At 44.5% G+C, this 12,094-nt stretch overlaps 1 long non-coding RNA gene and 1 other non-coding gene across 2 annotated transcripts in view; one reads left to right on the top strand and one right to left on the bottom strand.

Moving 5' to 3' along the window:
• LOC124546078 overlaps window positions 1-12,094 on the bottom strand; it is a 173,840-nt gene that overhangs the window by 75,102 nt on the left and 86,644 nt on the right. The window contains exon 2 of the long non-coding RNA XR_006967663.1: window positions 5,352-5,416. This is a non-coding gene — a long non-coding RNA (uncharacterized LOC124546078). The remainder of the gene's footprint in view (window positions 1-5,351; window positions 5,417-12,094) is intronic.
• Trnaa-agc lies at window positions 5,008-5,080 on the top strand. Its single transcript has one exon. It is a non-coding gene; the product is annotated as a tRNA-Ala (tRNA).

Genomic DNA, 12,094 nt, shown 5'->3' with positions numbered 1-12,094 from the left:
CCTTGCTGATCATTGGAGAAGACTTATGGGCCTGTAACTGGTAGGGTCCTACCTGTCTTTCTCGAAAGCTTGCTGATCATTGGAGGAGACTTCTGGGCCTGTAACTGGTAGAGTTCTACCTGTCTTTCTCAGGCTTTGGCATGGCCACCACTGCCGCATGTTCCTAAGTTCAAGGATAATGCTTTTGGGTGAGGATGACACTGAACAACATCGTGCTGCTGGCAGTGCTTTGGCACATGCTGTTGTCATGGCCAGGTGCTTTTATAGTTGGAAGACATTGCGGAGGACCCCACACCTCCCTCTCAGTGACTGGCCTAATTGCGTCTTCAGGGGAATCATCAGCAAAGAAGACGTAAAGTCTGTCTTCACCAGCGCATGTTGAAGATGGATTGGTCACTCGACAAGTTGGAAAACATCAGCCAATACATTGGGTTATGCTTCCAGGGTACATGGGGTGCCCTCAGGTGTATCTAAAGGAGGAAGTTGGGGGCATTGTCTGGTGATGTGACGAACCACCCTCCGAGAGTGAGTATCAGGTTCGATTATAGAGAGTTTGTCGTGTCAAAGATAGGTTGCGGTGGTCTATGAGCGTTGCTTCCAACTATCGCCACAGGAATGGACCACGCCCTGTAGAATGCTGAGTTATTGTTGCTGAATGCAGTACCTCAGTGATCACTTCTTGAAGAGCAGTGCGCCATCATCGGCATTGGCATCGGCGTCAAGTTGATCACCTTCGAGGTGCTGTGCGATGCTCTGTTGATATTGGTGCCAGTCTGTATTGCGCTTGCTAAGGCCCAGTCGTGTTGAAATTGGTTCAGTGGCTAGGTGGAAGTAAACTGGCAGCTGATTGGAGGGTAAGGCTCATATGACTTCTGCAGCAACGAACTAGTTAGTCCTTTAGCGATGCTAATGTCGATGACGTCAAGGAGGCCTCTCAAGTGTGGGCTCTGCTGACCCACAGACTTGTCGCCAAACTTTTTCCACAGTGTGGAGGAGCCATTGGCTACTGATATTTGTGATGGACGAGTTCCAGGCACGGTTCTTGGCACTGAGCTCACCAGCTATAAATAGTTTTCCTTGTAACTGCAGCAACGCCATGGCACCTTCAGTGCTGATTTTTCCCATGGGTGGCTGACAGACAGTTACAAAGTGAGCCGTTTCCACTACCACAGCAGTACTTCGATGGTGGTGAGCTGCAGAGTGGGGCCTTCGTAATGATGAATCAAAGTCTTGATACATATTGCCGTACCACTCCAGCTATCAACCTATCAGTGCAGTGACACACATAGTTAGAGATATTCGTGTGAGCTCTCGGTTTGAGGTGAGTTTCAGTGACCATGCAAATGTCTGTGTTTTCCTCGTGGAGAAGTTGTATGAAGTCCAACAGAGATGGAAAAATGCTATTTGCATTCCACGTCGTGACATGCAGTTTATGGACCCTTCTAGGCCGATCCATTAGCAGACTGTGACGACGCTGGCTGGATTGTGATTCCACTTAGTAAGGATGCAGCGACTGTAGCAGTAATGGCGTGTGGAAGGTTCCTCAGTGTCTAGCTGACAATGGTAATCGTTTCCATCACTGCGTGGAGTAGGGCCATGGCGTCAGCTATCTCAGGCACAGGGGGAAGTGCAGGGTGTTGTGGCTGCTGCTTCAGAGCCACCAGCGTTTGGCGAGGGTACGACTGTGAAGGCAGGTCTGCGGCCGTGGACAGGTCCATTGTCGCTGGGACAGCGCCTGAAGTAAACCAGAGCATGTGGTAATCCACACGTTGTTGCGCAGGCTATCGCAAAGGAGGAGTAGTAGGTACTTGTGAAGCGCATTCTGGGGGACGACGAGTCGTTGCTGAGCGTCCAGAGGCCGCGGGATCGCTGGAAAGCGGCGGAGGCCTCGTTGGCGGCGGCTTGCATTTTTGTGATGCACACAGTCTCTCTAGTTCGCTGCGTGAGCTTGCCCAGCACATGTAGCAGGTTTACGCTGCGGAAGTTCGTGATTGACTCCAACATGACACACTATGGGGGCATAGTGCAGTTTATATGTCGCGGCTCCCCGCAATTAAAACATTGTGCTGGACTGCGAAGTTTCTCGACCATAACGGGAACGAGTAAAATCTCTCCCTTTGGAAGATAGTGCGATGCTCTGCTTTCACTAGGAATGACAGCAGTCTTGTTCATTTGGTGCTGAATCTCTGGGTACTTCATCCGGACAACTTTGATGGTTACAAAACCAATATCTTCGAGTTATTCCTAAACCTCGTCTGCCGCAAACTTCAGCGGAATCCCATGGATAACTACTTTAATCGGCTTCGGCTTGGAAGTGTAATAGGGAATATTCTGCTGCAACGCCATGTTCATGACATAACGTAGTCCTCTTTACAGGCATAGCTTGTTCTCTGGAGGTTTAGGTGCTGAGCCCGCCTTTTCCGGCGGGAAGAACTGTCTTGCACTTTCGTTCAAGAACGCCGAAGTGCTACCGGTCACTCGCCTTTAAGCGGGGCATGGGAGTTGTTCTTCAGGTTTCTCGTGGAAATGCTGTACGCAGTCGAGTCGCACTAAAATTTGTAGATATTGATAACATGTAAGTTTAGAAGTTTCCCGTCGAATGGAAGCTCAGCAGTGAGGCATTAATCGATTTAATCGAGGAGGGTGCGCATAATCAATACGAAATTGATGGACGAATCTTTATCGTTTTACTTACTCTGTAGCGGCTGTTGCTAGGGTGGATTTTTCTTTGATCAGTTATTATGGCTACCGTGAACTGCTATAGCGCAACAGTTTAAAACAGAAAAGCAATACGGAAATTACAAACTTCATTGAGATACTGGAAGTAAATTTAATTGCTAAGCATGGTTGTGTCTAGTCATGTTACGAAGTATGTTGCTTCTGAATCCGATGAACGAAGTAAATGGTAAGGACTGTTATCGTTTGAAAGCAATCTCCTTCACTTCAAATTGAAGAACTTTAATATTCAGATAAAAAAAAGCAAAATAAAGGGGAACGGAGAGTAGAGTAGCCGTTTGCAAAGGGAAGGGATGGGGGTCGGGCACCTGCCCCCCACTCTGTAGTCCATTGGAATCTGTGATAAAAGATATTTAATTTTTTGCAGAATTCATATACTTTCTATCACCTCGCTAAACCGGAGATGTAGCAGTGCTGAGCACAATGGGATATTTTGTGGTTTCGGATCGAGTAGTATCGGGACGGTAAAGAGAGGCACACTAGGAAACGTTGGACCCTCCCACATATTGCCAAGGTTGTTGAGAGTGCGCTGCAGAAGTTTCGCTGGCGAGCCCTTCCATGTCCTCCACACAGTCCCGATATCTCCCCTTGCGATTTCCGTATTTTTGGAGCCCTGAAGACAGACATTCATAGCAATCAATTTGCTTCGGATGAAGAGGTGTACATTCGGATACAATCATAGTTCCATAGGCAACAGCAAACATTTTACCATGAGGGCAGTAACTGTCTTGTCTTACAGTGGGATCAGTGTATCAACAGTTATGGTGATTGCTTCTGGATAATAAACATTTTACTTACTGTTTTTCCATCTGTCTCGTTTTCATTTGATGGCCTTTTATCATTTCTATTCATACATTATCAATGTTAGACCACCACCACAGGTGTCGGCAAGGGGAGGCAAGAAATGGCACTTGCCACCTCCTGGTATCTGACGTATAGACATACGTTCGTTACAAAATACGAACTCACTTCTAGATATGGCTGGCTTTAATTGCACTAACCCGATTATCTAGCACTGCTGGCTTTGTTTGTTTGGTAGGCATTCACGTGAAATGGCGCATTTTCTTTGGCGCAGCAGTGGTTTCAGCGCTCTCCTGCAAAAATATCAAGATTTACAGAACATTGCGAAAACAGTCATCAGTGTACGTTTTTCCCCTTCGACGAAGAGCTCTTCCCGAGCTGCATTGACGGGCCAATCCGTGGATTCGGGCGCCTGTTCGCATCACAAACTAATTATGGCTGCTATTCACCTTAGCATCCGTCCGCGGTTCCAACTGCACCCAAATGCATCAATCGAAAACGTATAATACTCTTTACTACACTAAAACAGAGGAGAAAGATGAGTAAAAGTAGAAGGTCAAAAAGATCTCCACTCCATGTATCGGGGCTTTCTGAAACTCAGTGGGGTTCGACATGCAGTTACAGTGTTAAGAATTCAGCGGTCCAGTTCACATGGACGTACAGTAATGTCTCAAACTGGAGCGATAAGGCTGTCGTGAGTCGGTTACACCGGATAATTTGAGGTTGTTTTGGGAGAGATTCTCATAGTCATCTCATCAAATGCTGGCTTGAGCTATACTTTACAATAAAAGGTAGACATTTGATTAAACTTCAATCATGACAGTCGCGTTTAAAAAAATAGAGGGCATGAATATGATACAACAAATCCATTGACAGTATCAGATGTGATGTTTAATAAACAAAGCGTTATAGATGTCATTAAAGTTGAATAAGCATTTTATCGCATAATAATGTTTACATTTTTGTTTCGGAAGTAATCTACTGAAAAGAAAGAAAGAAAAAGAAATTGAGTTGAAACTGTCAGTTATTCGGCATACAATGCGTTTTGCGAAGTTCTTGTGAAATTCAGTGCTGGGGTACGACGTTCTCAGTCTTACCAAGTCAGAAATATCAAAACTGGGAATTTAGGAATCTTGCTCCCTCTTGGATAGATTTCTGTGGACGCCCACAAAAAAGTGTAGATATTATGCTGCTCTCAAGGCGTCGATACATTCGTAAATCTGGTTAAATGACATTGATAACGTTTATTTTCGGTAGGAAATAGGTATGGGACATGTCAGAGAATCACATGCCGTAGTAGTACGTATTACTGCTTAATGCTACAAGTTGAGTAGCTAAAAAACACGCAGGACATTTTCAATACCACAATGCTGTCGAAGAATGAATGACTCATAAACAGGTTTTCTACTGTCTTTACGAGGATATATTAGTGTAGCTCTATTACAAGATTAAGGAGTCCTAACGGTTGTCGGGGGCGTAGCTCAGATGGTAGAGCGCTCGCTTAGCATGCGAGAGGTACCGGGATCGATACCCGGCGCCTCCAAATATTTTTATTATTTTTCAGTTACATAATACGCTTATAATCATTACTATCTAACTGGTACTGACCTTGAATCGTCAATATTATCACATATAACATTCTTCGTGAATTAGGAAACATAGTGGAATTTTACGCTAGAACAGCTAACATTTTAGTAGTTCCGTAACAGTTTTAGAAAGTTATCTTGAGTAACGTGAAAGACATTTATGGATTACGTAGAAGTAAAAGGAAGATGACACATTTTCGTATAAAATGAGGAAAGAAGATTACTTACTCTCAGTTCTGTACGTTCTGCTTTGTTTATGATGTTATGTCGTTTGATAATTCGGTGGAATATGCCTGAAACAAAACAAAAGCAAAAAATGCAATGTCAGTCGGATTCCTAGTTCTTGATAGCTACATTCTAAAATTTAAATTATCTGCTTACTTACTTCATTCTGGTCAACTAAGCAATTGTGAGGACAACAGGAAGCTCTCACATTATTTAATCACACTCTAAAAAAAATGAAAGTAGAACTCCGAGGTCATAGTCACTAACGCATTGGTTAGTAAACACGTAATCGATTTCGGGTGTAGCCATTTTCTGATATGGTAGTTTATGTATATACGTTTTCACGATTAAACTTGTCGTTTGAACAGGAAGAAATCATCATTACTTAACGAATTTCGGTCCGAGCGGCCGGCGATGGCGGTCATATGTGCGTGTGGTGTGCTTCCGTATATGTGTGTGTGTGTGTGTGTGTGTGTGTGTGTGTGTGTGTTTCCTTTCTGAAGAAGGCTATGGCTGAAAGTTACACATGTAACAGTATTTTCGTTGTGCCTGTCAGCAACTCAAAGTACCATATCTACAGCGATTAGCAGTCTATCGTTTTCCTAATATTTCTGATACACTACTCAACAGTTTGTTTATCCTTCTTCTCGCCTGAAATACACTCTTACATCACCTGAATCGGTCATGTCAAAAAACATGTTTATTAATCAGAGCGATCGTGACTATACATATCGGCCGCGATGCACGATTCGGGCCTTTGTTTACCTACTAAAGAAATTTACTATATTTATTGATTATTGTAACTGCAGGTGACTGTTTTCTTAATGTTAATCTTATGTTATAAATCAGTCTAAAGATATGTTGTCTGACAATTCTTATAAAACATAATTCAGTATGGTAATATTATTGAAACATCTTACATTTGTTGTGACAGTGCGCAGACTACAACATAATATTCGTACCACTTTTTAAGAACGTAGTGCTTTCTAGGCAGCAGAAGCTGTAGGTAGACATGATATTAGTTAGGTCATATAATTACTTATCGTATTACAAACTTGAGACTCCAAAAATCTGAAAAAAAGTCAGGCAAAGAGTATCACCTAACGGTTGAAGATATGTGGTGGAAGTCGAAAATTTTGCAATAACTTCTCAAAAGAGTTCGTGTGGCTCAGCTAGTTAAGTAATTAAGGCTGCCGTCAACGTTAAAGTTTGTCTGAATACTACAGTGCTTTATCAGACGTGGGTGATTTGGCTGGGGATGGTACACCCTTGCCTTTCTTCGATCTTTGAATTGACTTACCAAGCCAGTTATAGTGTGACAGATCAATGTGAATATCGAATTCCAGTAAAAAAATCATTTACAGAGTTGAAACAAGCGATAGGTGACAGAGCAATAATATTCCAGGGCCGTCCACGCAGTGGTCCCGTAGTTAGTAATTTCTGAGGCTTCCCAGTCGAAATGTTGGTGCAGGAAATGATGACGTGTCCGCACTCCCGAAAACTCATCGAACATAATTTTCTCTAATTCAGACAACTGGAGTCTTCTAATACAGGGGTGTCGAACTCGCAGCCCGCGGGCAGCATGCGGCCAGAACAAATCCGTAAGACTCCGTTTATCTAAGGCTTGATAAATTGAATACTCCCGGCACATGACGTTATTCTCTCATTGGTCCATCCCGTGCTCTTTTTTTCGTCAGCTGTAATTGTTACTGTTAAGAAAATTATGTACGGCCCAAAAATAATCGTCTTCTTCCAGTGTGGCGCAGGTAAGCTAAACGGTTGGAGACCCCGATCTAATAGTTTGTGATTGTCTCAAAGACTTCGTTAGAAACGCAATCCAGTATGTTGTTATCAACGGCAAGTGTTCATCAGAGACAAGTATATGGTCAGGATGGATCCAGGGAAGTTTGATAGGAATGGTGTTATTTTCTATATACATACTCGTAAATGATCTGGCAGACGGGGTAAGCCAGCAGTCAGCGGCTGTTCGCTGGTGATGCTGTGATGTATGGAAAGGTGTCGCCGTTGAGTGGCTGTAGGAGGATACAAGATAACTTGCACAAGATTCTAGCTCTCGTGACGAATAGCAGCTACTCTAAATCTAAGTTAATGCAGATGAGTAAGAAAAACAAACCCATAATGTTAGCGTACAGTATTAGTAGTGCTCTGCTTGGCACAGTCACTCCGATTAAATATCTAGGCGTAACGTTTTGCAAATCAATATCAAATGGTTTGAGCATGTAAGGCCTGTAGTAGGGAAGGCGAATGGTCGACTTCGATTTATTGGGAGAATTCTGGGAAAGTGTGGTTCATCTGTAAAGGTCGGATTAAAGGAAGACATCTAAGCAATTGAGAGGCGAGCTACTAGATTTATTACTGGTAAGTTCGAACAGCGTATTGTATTGTATTGTATTGTATTGTATTGCATTGCATTGTATGTTAACCGGGGGCCTAGAAACGACGGAGAGGCTCCGTCCCCGCCGCAGCCGCAGTGGTCCACAACCCCACGACGACTACCGCAGTCCACTTCACCCCTCCGCCGTCCCACAGCGAGCCCAGGGTTACTGTGTGGTTTGGCCCCCGGTGGACCCCCCAGGGAACGTCTCACGCCAGACAAGTGTAACCCCTATGTTTGCGTGGTAGAGTAATGGTGGTGTACGCGTACGTGGAGAACTTGTTTGCGCATCAATCGCCGACATAGTGTAGCTGAGGCGGAATAAGGGGAACCAGCCCGCATTCGCCGAAGCAGATGGAAAACCGCCTAAAAACCATCCACAGACTGGCCGGTTCACCGGACCTCGACACAAATCCGCCGGGCGGATTCGTGCCGGGGACCAGGCGCACCTTCCCGCCCGGAAAGATCGAACAGCTTACAAGTGTTATAGAGATGCTTCGGGAACTCAAATGGGGATCAGTGGAGGAAAGGCGAAGTTCTTTCCGAAGAGCACTATTGAAAATTTAAAGAACTAGCATCTGAGGCTGACCCCCGAACGATCCTGCTGCTTCCAACGTATATTTCACGTAAGGACCATGAAGATGAGATTCGAGAGATTAGGGCTCGTACGGAGGAACATAGATGGTCACTTTACCCTCGCTCTATTTACGAATGGAACAGGAAAGGATATGACTAGTAGTGCTACAGGGCACCCTTCACCACGCATCGTACGGTGGCTTGCGGAGTACCTATGTAGATGCAGATGTAGATGTAGACTGTGTGGCTGGTTGACGATATTAACTACTCCACCCATTTCCCTACCTGTTGAACCAATACACGTTGCAGTCGTGGATAACGTGTTGTTGTATGATTTTTGTTTAATTTATGATAAGTTCGTGACCGTGATAGTATCTGACTGGTCTCTACCAGACGTCTTTACAGATGTTCGAGACACTCGATACAAGACTGTTGGAGAGCGCGATTACCGAGATTTTCTCGGCGTGATTGCGGTTTTTAACTGAGCTGATGATTCCTGTTCTACGCACAGTGTTACAGATGACATAATCGTCCCCTTCAGAAGCTCCGAGAAGTGGTTTTCTATCTGCTCGCTACTTAGTTAGTCCAGGAAGCATGCAACATCACATCATTTTTGGAGAACTTGAAGACAACTAGGTTAGTAGCTTAAATGTAGTACGCTAAATGGCATAGTCAGTCCTACTATAAACCAAAGTACTATCAGATATGTCCTGTGATTATAGAACAACGTGTATAATCTTTCGCATTCTTTAACCAAAAACTGAGCTCAGGAATGGATGCTGATTATGTAACGCTCGTTGCTTGTCAGCTTTCTGTGACAGTTACACCCATTACACTTTAGTACGGCCAGTGTACACCACAAAGAGCTCCTAAGTAAGGATAGAGAACAGATAGCGAGATACACGCAAGTTCTTTTCTATCCCTGCATCTCACTTTTTGAAGACACATGTTTTCGAATATCAGTTGACAGGAGTATAGCAGAATAATCATAAACCTTCTTCTCTGTAACTTGCACGCTTACCAAAGTTCCTATCATGTTAAAACTGCGTACCGAATCGGAACTGGAAATAGCCTTTTGCCGACCGATTGAGCTATACAGGCACGACTGCCTCAATGCGACAGTATTCCGAACTACTGCTATTTCCCTCTGTGGTAGGCTTCGGCAGAGGTTGGGGTGTATTAGAAAGCTACTGGCAGAATTTAGGTATCTGGAAATTGACGAATCGTGCCTACACACCTCAATCGGTTAAAGCATCGCCTGCGAAAAGCAAAGGCTCAGTTTGATCCGCAATTCGATACACAGTTTAAGTATATCAGGAAATTTCAGCAGAACATATAATTTTGTTACATGTGGGTATTGCTCGTGCGTGATCCTTATACATTTAATAATGTTAGTATTCGTGGCATCCGTAGGTTTATTTACGTCAGATGTACCGCATTTTACGGACTATAAGAGGCATTTTGTTCATCGAAAAATTGTCTCCTAAATTCAGGTGCGTCTTATACTCGAAATTACTATAAAAATGTCCAGTGTTTGATTTTAAATTCCCACCAATCTTAAAAAAGGGCCATATACTCGATGCCGCGGGAATCCTACCTATGGATTCAACTAACAGCAGCAGCAGTGCACCGTTGCGACAAACATGAGTTGCGGGGATTCACAAGCTTGCTAACACTGTCTCCCTCCAGCCCCGCCATCACAAACCCAGAACACTGTCTGGCCTATGATGCGTCATTGCAGTCTACGGTGCCAGTTAACTTGAATTAAAGTGATTTGTATTATCGGTAACAGTACAATATTTTTGTTAGTAGCTAGTTTCGTAATGGAAAAAATGAAAAGCATTCATATGACGCGGGCTATAAATTGAAAGTAATAGCTTATACATAACAACATGGAAACAGAGCAGCTGAGTGACGTTTCGACCCTACATCAACAGCAAAAACCAGTCACGATTGGCGGACTAGTAAAGAAGAATTGAAAAAATGCGGGCTAAATGTGCAAATAGAGAACTGAATGCAAAATGGCCAAAATTAGAAGATGGCATATTGACATGGATTCAAGGAACACGTCAAAATGACTTTGGAATTAATGAAAAAATGATTCAAATACACGCTCGTAAGCTAGCGCTACAGTGGAACTTAAGAGTGTTAAGGGTGGAGTTGGTTGGTGCTACAGGTTTATGAAGCGCCATGGACTTAGCATGCGAACCAAAACCAAAATATCTCAGGAAGTCCCACAAGAGTACGAAGAGAAAATATTTTCTTTCCATCGCTTTATTATTTAACATAAGAAAACCAGTGTGGAACGAAGCCAAACACGAATAGGGGGTCAAACCCCTCTGACATTAGATGGCCGAGTAACGGAACTGATCCCATAAAAAGTGCTATTACCGGAAGTGTAAAAACAAGTGGACATGAAAAAATACACTACACTGTTGTCCTTTCATGCTGTGCTGACGGCACTAATTTTAATCCAATGATCATTTTCAAGCGCAAAACAATGCAAACACCTGAAATATCGCTAGATATTGTTTTTTACGTACATGACAAGGGTTGACTGGACGAGGCTAGTATGAAATTATGGATTAATAGAGTGTAGGAGAGAAGGAAAGGTGCTTTATCGAAAAAGAGTTTTCTTAGATCTGTTTAGTAGTCATTTGAAAAATTCTATGAAAGAGAAATTGAGACAGGGAAATACACAGCTTGCTGTTATTCGAGGAGGGCGTACTTCACAATTGCAACCGCTTGATGTCTCGATATATAAACCATTTAAAGTGTATATGAGAGAGAAATGGGACAAATGGTTGAAGGACGAAACCCAACATGAATTCATGCCGAAGGGGACCTTAAAACGACCTAGAATAAAAAAGTATGTCAGTGGATAAAACAGTCGTGAGTGAGAGAGTACATTAATGTTAAATCTTTCAAAAAGTGGGTCATAATCAACGCTCTCGATGGCAGTGAAGACTATCATACACTCCTGGAAATGGAAAAAAGAACACATTGACACCGGTGTGTCAGACCCACCATACTTGCTCCGGACACTGCGAGAGGGCTGTACAAGCAATGATCACACGCACGGCACAGCGGACACACCAGGAACCGCGGTGTTGGCCGTCGAATGGCGCTAGCTGCGCAGAATTTGTGCACCGCCGCCGTCAGTGTCAGCCAGTTTGCCGTGGCATACGGAGCTCCATCGCAGTCTTTAACACTGGTAGCATGCCGCGACAGCGTGGACGTGAACCGTATGTGCAGTTGACGGACTTTGAGCGAGGGCGTATAGTGGGCATGCGGGAGGCCGGGTGGACGTACCGCCGAATTGCTCAACACGTGGGGCGTGAGGTCTCCACAGTACATCGATGTTGTCGCCAGTGGTCGGCGGAAGGTGCACGTGCCCGTCGACCTGGGACCGGACCGCAGCGACGCACGGATGCACGCCAAGACCGTAGGATCCTACGCAGTGCCGTAGGGGACCGCACCGCCACTTCCCAGCAAATTAGGGACACTGTTGCTCCTGGGGTATCGGCGAGGACCATTCGCAACCGTCTCCATGAAGCTGGGCTACGGTCCCGCACACCGTTAGGCCGTCTTCCGCTCACGCCCCAACATCGTGCAGCCCGCCTCCAGTGGTGTCGCGACAGGCGTGAATGGAGGGACGAATGGAGACGTGTCGTCTTCAGCGATGAGAGTCGCTTCTGCCTTGGTGCCAATGATGGTCGTATGCGTGTTTGGCGCCGTGCAGGTGAGCGCCACAATCAGGACTGCATACGACCGA

This window comes from Schistocerca americana, chromosome 1 (assembly GCF_021461395.2).
Source record: "Schistocerca americana isolate TAMUIC-IGC-003095 chromosome 1, iqSchAmer2.1, whole genome shotgun sequence".
NCBI classification, from domain to species: Eukaryota; Metazoa; Arthropoda; class Insecta; order Orthoptera; family Acrididae; genus Schistocerca; species Schistocerca americana.
The sequence above is the reverse complement of the archived record's forward strand: the minus strand, read 5'-3'. Positions and strand labels throughout refer to the sequence as shown.